The sequence below is a fragment of the Oryzias melastigma genome, linkage group LG23 (assembly GCF_002922805.2).
Source record: "Oryzias melastigma strain HK-1 linkage group LG23, ASM292280v2, whole genome shotgun sequence".
Classification (NCBI taxonomy): Eukaryota; Metazoa; Chordata; class Actinopteri; order Beloniformes; family Adrianichthyidae; genus Oryzias; species Oryzias melastigma.
The window spans coordinates 891,141-898,209 of record NC_050534.1 but is presented as its reverse complement, the minus strand read 5'-3'; the positions used below and the strand labels follow the sequence as shown (position 1 = coordinate 898,209).

Here is a 7,069-nt window from a genome sequence, read left to right as displayed (position 1 = left end):
ACTTACTCAATTTTAATTATGTTTTACTAAATATCCAGTTCAAACTTCTGTTTTTCTTGTGGATTATTATGATTAATAACCATTTTTAATTATATTCCATTATCCTATCATCAAAACTTGAGCTGAAATGTCAAAAACATCTAACAAAATAGTTTTTTTTCCTATAAAAGCAAAATTGAAACCATATTTCTATTCAATCATCTGCAATAATGCTGCATAAAAAAATTCTACGAATACAGTGGATTCACAGTTTTTACTCGTAGATTTATACGGTTTATGGTCGAGTCAATCAAACCATGAACATGTGGTAACCTTGGACTACTGAAGCTTGTACTTTTTCCCCCTCGAACTTCATGTTATCAGTGGGATATCCATGGGGACGGACATATAGGTGCCTGTTCGCCTCAGAATTGGAAGCTGGGTTGAAACGGTGGCCAGTTACCATCTCCAAGCAATTTACTTAAATGAGTTTGTGTGAAAAACGGGTCAGTGATGACAGAGCGCTGCAGCATCATTTAGTGGCTGCTGTGGATGGGAGCAATTCAGTAAAAGGCCCCTCGCTGTCCCCTATTGTGCCACGCTGTCATCGGTGCGGCGCTTTCCAGAGCGTCAGGCATTTGTTTCGCTTTCAGGCTTCTTTGCTGCATCACCTTCATCGTCAGCCTTCATCAGTCTCAGATTCAAACACTAAAAATGTAAAAATAATACAATGAAAAAAGAAAACTCTTTAGTCTATATTTACAGTCATTTTTATCAACTTGAATTTAATTGGAATCAAATAAACAGAAAAAATACATTTCGGACTTTTCATATTTCTACCTCCTCAGTGAGAAACCTGGGGCTGTTTGGATCTGCACAGAGCTGACATTCTGACTAAATCATTTTTATGATCAATTAGGTAGAATCATTAAAATCCTTACATTGAAGATGTGTTTTGGTGTTACTTCAATGTCTCCAGTGGAACCGGTGATCTCTGAAATAAAAGCCAGGGTCAGCATCCACTGCACCACCGGGGAGGGGAGCTTTCAGTTCATGTGATTTGATTTGAATGAAAGAGGAATACAATTTAAAGATGGAAATGTGACAATTTCAAATAAAGTCTTGACTGTGAGTAGTCATGAGTTTGAGTTCTTCTGTGTTGTGAAAAAGTCTTTTTGTGTTGAGATGTTTCACCTGGTGTAGCGGCTACATGTCAGATTCTTAGAAACAAACACGTTCTGCTGCGAGCAAACAAGGGTTTTACTATTGGTGACAACTTACTTTAAGTTTAAAAGTGATTTTTTGAATGCATGATTTATTTTGTTTTTTATTGTGGCTGTGATACAACGATAGCTATGAATGTAGTTGCTGGCACAATGTCAAATCTTGCTTACAACAACAAGCAACATTTGCAAATCTAAAGTCACATTAAAGCGATAAATCATCAGTCAACCTCATATTCGCATTAGCATCATGACATCGACATAGTAGGTTATAAGTTTAGTGATAGCGCTCAGCAAAAAAGTCATGAACCCAGCTCACCTGCTCCAACTGGCGTTCCTGCCCCGTATCTGACAGGTGAACGCATTCACACAATCACCGCCTCACCTCAAGGGACACGCCCACCACCACAGTGGAAACATTCAATTTCTACAATAACAGTTTTGACGCCTACACATGGAGCTTCATTCTGATTTGTTTCTTATCGAGTATAAATTGCTGCATTCCCATGTGCAAAATGTCCTGGATCAGATCAAAGATCAGATTAGAATAGAACTGTGCACATGGCCCTGAAAAACTTCCTCCGATTGTAACAAACGTTTCCATGCGCCACACGGTTGATCAGAATAAATCATGTTGACATGCGCAGTACTGTCTAAAATACCGGAAATAGTTGTAGAGGGAGAAATAATGAATTCCATTGTAATCAAACAAAGATCATGTATAGAGCGAGATGATACTCTGAATGTGATTTCATCATTATTATTTTTAAGAGCCTGTTCGCTCATAATTTTCTAAATCCATGCGGGTAATGTGCATCTTGTCATCACGTAAATGTGTGGGAATAAGATCAGTCTTTATTCTGTTTGGATGTGATTAGAAATATGAATTTATGTGATTTTTACACGGTTTCACAGGACTATTCAGTGCGCGGAGCGGCATTTCGGCATTCAAAAGCCGCCTCCACCGGCTCATACAATCCTGACACCGCTCGGAGGCACAGTTCTCCCGGGAGACATGGTTCTCCTGAATCCAGCGGGTCTCTCGCAAAGATCAGCTGGACGGACTGCAGTCCGAAGCTCACACCGTAACAAAGCACCCCTGCACACGCGCGTCACACATGCTGTGAATTCGGCTTTTCTACTCAAAGAAAAGACTTCGCTCTCTGAGTGCAGCTGATCGGTTCTGTTGGTGCTCCAAAGACTGCTATACTCTCTATGCATGAGGTAAAATCCAGTGCAGTAATGACACATGATCGGAATGTGTGTTTACATGCAGTTTGAACGGATCAACCATCGGTATAACCCACTTTAATGATCAGAAAGAAATTTGGATCGGAAAGAGTCTGATCGGCCCAGAGTATTCCTAACGTCGTGTTTACATGACTCATTTGTGCTCTGATCAGGTGTTTATTCCAATTACTTGGGGCCATGTAAACGTAGCTACTGACTGATGTGTTAGTTATATTTTGTTCATGTATTTAAGTTTTTTTTTTTTTTTAATGAGAGGATCTTATAATAGTAGCATGCTCATTTTTAACACTAAATTAAGAGACAATGTTTATTTTAGCCATCCTCCACCATGCACATGTCAGATGACTGAATGAAATGATCACATCTATTGTCAGAACTGTTTATTATGTTTCAAGCACATGTTCTTATTCAGGTACACTGTTCAGTGTCATGAATGCTGGTGAAGGACCCAAACGCAGGAGATGAGACCTTTGGAGGAAACTTAAACATTTCCTAAATAAACTCAAACATGACAAAACCATGTGGAACCAAACCGGTGACGTAACAGAACAGATGACCTAACAATGCAGAACTGAAGACCAGACACTAAAATAGGCTGAGGGCAATTAACTAAATGAAAACAGCTGTGGATGATTTGACCTGAACATGGTGAGGCTGACAGGGAAAACAGAACATGACAAAACCTAAACACTGAATCCTGAAAGTTGTCATTTTATCCCCCTAGCCTAGAAGACAATAAAAAGATATATTTGTTTTAAAAACAGTTTTATGATTACCAAAGTAATACATTGATTGTTGGTATGATTGCCGTATCAAAATACTATCAGTATCGTGCGTTACCCTGAGAGTCCCAGCCCTGCTGGGGACCCAGCGCTCAGTCCAACAGGCACGTGCAGTGACGCCTCAGGGATGTTGGATTGGCCGTCTGCAGCTCAGTCAAGTGACATGCTTCATGGTGAGAGTGATCATTCTCTGACAGATTTTTAAAATATATATACAGTTTTTGTTTTTTGTATTTGTATCAGTAGTAGTATTTGTTTTATTATTGTTGATGGGTTCCTACCTACATGTCCGGTTTAATTACGATTGATGTAATAAGCACTCCTGCGCTACACATTAGCCGCGATAAAAGAGTTAGCGTATTTGTAATACCTGTAACTTACAAACTTGTTTGCAGCATGTAATAAAACAGAGTGATACCACTAAAAGAAACATTACTATGACTACACTAACTCGAAACCTTGTGAGGAAAACACAATCTGACACCGCTACCTGCTAGCTGCACACCTTAGCTTTTTCACAATGACTCCCAACCAGGAACACATAAGTCCAACACCACTCCCGTTAGCGCCGTTAGCATATTCAAACTACCCAAGTTTGTTTGTAAATCGTAAGATAACAGACTAACGTTCGACAAAGCGTATCTGAAATCACTTTGACAGCAGTAAACATAATTACAATTAATCCATATAACAGTTTGTTTTGCTTTTAATTTAAAGCTTTTGTAAAAAATACAAGTTCCCTTTTACTTTAATGTATTTTGTTTTTATGTCATTCTATGTGTTGACGTTTCTGCTTAAGAAACTGTGATGTTTCTCTGTAGTCAATCTGAGAAGTTTCTGTATTTGCCGATTTGAGGTATTCGGTCTTTATGTCTCAGGTCCCTAACCCCCATGAAGAAGAAGTGTTATTGTTTTTAGGTGCGCTAGCAAAAAAATGTCTTCTTCCGTGTGTTTCTTGCATTAAAGAGGATTCTGAATTGTTAGATTCTAGATTAAATGGTATTTAGCAAATTAGCAAAATACAGCCTTAATTGGTTGAAAGCTGCTGATTTAAACAACACTTTCAGTTGCATTAAAAAACAACCTTTAGTACTTCAAGTTAATTTTTAAAACAATTAAAGTAGAATCTGTTATGTAAATTTTAGTTGCACTGTTTATCCAGTCAACAAAGGATCATAGTGGTGACTCTACCGTCTGCACAGACACTCAACAACATCTCACAGTTGGGTGTTTCAGTTAAAAACAGTTTTGTCTTGACTCAGTCGTAGCCGTCATCGGCGCCACATCAGCCTGCTGTTCACAGTGACATGGCTGCAGGCAAAAGCAGGCGCCACCCAGTTATCAACTAGCTTTTTTGCTAAAGGGAACATGAACTGTATTGAAACTTATTTGTTTAAGGTTATGACAGAGTAACAGGTCAAAAACCTTCTTTTTGTAGAGCTGATTCAAATAGTTTTAATGCGCATTTACTACTATTAATAAAAATGTATATAGAAAATCTGTATAAAGTAATTAGCATCCGTTACATGAAACATAATCATGAATAAACTAGTTAAGATGAAGAATAGTGAGCGACAATGTGAATTAAGCACAAAATAATTCCTTTTTTTCCCCAAAGTGTGGGTTTATTTTGAGAACATCAAACTGCAGCTCAAACTCTGACTTTGTCTACAAGGGCTGTGAGTTTATTTTTAATTAAGTCTCAAGTATTTTATGCATAATGTATACACTTCCTCAGAAAAGGCCCTCAGTAAAACACATAATGATATGTAGATGATCCCCAAAAGCACAAAATGTATAGTGAAGCGGGGAAGATGCAAACCAACGGAAGAACTGCTAAACGGAAGCTTAAACGAAGGCTTGCATTATCTTTTCTCAACAGGCTTCTTGCCTTCTTGCTAGCTGAGTGCTTGACATTTTGCTTCACAATGAGCCAAGGTAATTCAAACAACCACCATTTCTGAGAAATGATCTACAGCTATTTTTGTATTCGTTCAGATTTTACCTACAGGGTTGTGCTCCAATGTATCTACAGATGACACTTCGATCTCCTCGTGCACATTATTGTAACATTTCTTAGAGCCATCGAAGCTGGCTTCAAGTTGAATAAATAAACAACTACATTTAGCACTCTGTAAAAGATGAGGAGCTGGTGGCAGAAAAGATGGCGGCTGAAAATCATTAGTCAGAAGGAAGTCCAAGACTGGAGCATCATATCCACCGCCGCCGCCAAACATTTCAGGTAAAACACACTCTTGTTTTTGGTCAAAAGATTTTTTGTTTTGTTTTTTGTGTTTTAAGCTTTGAACCTCTACCCACTGAGGTGTTTCTGTCAAAATCTACAAACTCTTTGACATACTTGAAGTCCTTACACGATCGATGTGAATTAGCTGATCTGCAGAGAAAATATGTTAGCCTGACTGGTCAAGTTAGCAATAAAAACCTTGTGAACGAAGCAAAACAGCAATAACCAATAAAAAAAAAACTGATGAAATGCAATTCAAACTTCTTGTTACCTTTAAGTGTTTTATTATAGCAAAAGTCTTGTTTACATGTAACCAAATATATAAGCAAAGAGACGACAGATTGCTGCTGTTCTCTGTATTTTCCTCTGTGAACACATCAACATGGAACACAACTCTGGTTCTTCTGGTTTGGTTTATCCCAAAGTAGATAAAAATTCAATGATAAGTTAGATAAACTCTAATTGTTTATAGGGTCACTTTAAAGCTGGTGGTTCAATCAGAACATGGTCAAATACTTAATATAAATTGTAAACAGGATCCTTGTAATAATTGCTTCCAAAGTTTTCTGGCATTTTCTACACAAACGTTGAGAGTGGAGAGTTGTATTTTTTAATAAGATTGTCAAAAGCATTAAGGCTCAAACAGACACACAACTGTCTTTCTAATTATTAAAAGGAAAATCTGATTTAATTGGAGAAGAAATTGTTTGTCCTCATGGTGAAATGAAGGATCCAAAAGCTGTCATCATTTGAAAATCCTATATTGCAGATAAAGGTGCTATCAGTGTGACAGGAGAAGTAAAGCACATTTGGTTTAGCGGGAAAAAAAGCCAAACACATTAATGAAATCGAGGACTCAGAGCAGAGTGTGACCTCTGTGCTGATTGTTGTCCCATTTGTGTCATTTATTTCTGTACTTTGATAGGCTTCTGCAGACCCATCATATTTTCATTAGCGACTCTGTTGAAGGACTGTTTTGACCTTGGCCTATTAATAGCAAATGTTGTTGGTGAAAAACGAAAAAAAAAAAAAAGAAGCGCTGGGGGGTTTATTCTCCCTCCCATGAGCAAACCAGCGTTTGCAGAGAATTCAACAGGAACATTCATATTTTGGCAAGATTTTAGAAAGACTTAAAGAAATTGAAATGGCGATGTCTATGCAGCTTTATCCCAATATGACCAGTTTCATCTGTTATTATGTTGTCTTCCAAAAAACAATGCAACACAATACCATGAAGGCGGGACAGGAATTGTCTACGACACTTTAGCTGGAAAACAATATGAATGTAGCATTGAAAATGAAATATGTTAAAATATAATAAAACGCTAACATCATTCAGTAAAGGTATAGTCAGATGCAACAGGACAAGTGTTGACCTGTTTGGGTTCTGTGGGGTTTTGAGTTATCCGGGCCCGTGGAGGGTCATAGAGAGATACAGCCAGGTCAAGGCGCATGTTAAAGTCAGGAGTCAGAGCTTTGACTCCCCTTATGGTCACCAGCGGGAACAGTCACCAGAGTACTGACTGAACTTCATCTCCCAGCAGCCCCAACTCACAATTCCTGGTTCCTGCTCAGCTGTCTCCAATCAG

The 7,069-nt window shown here is 38.2% G+C and overlaps 1 long non-coding RNA gene across 1 annotated transcript; it reads right to left on the bottom strand.

Annotated features, from left to right (window-relative positions):
- Positions 1-238: 238 nt before the first annotated feature.
- LOC112160243 lies at positions 239-1,872 on the bottom strand. The gene is made up of 3 exons (XR_004947108.1): positions 1,522-1,872; positions 921-973; positions 239-687 (listed from the first exon to the last, which is right to left on the bottom strand). It is a non-coding gene; the product is annotated as an uncharacterized LOC112160243 (long non-coding RNA).
- Positions 1,873-7,069: the final 5,197 nt, after the last annotated feature.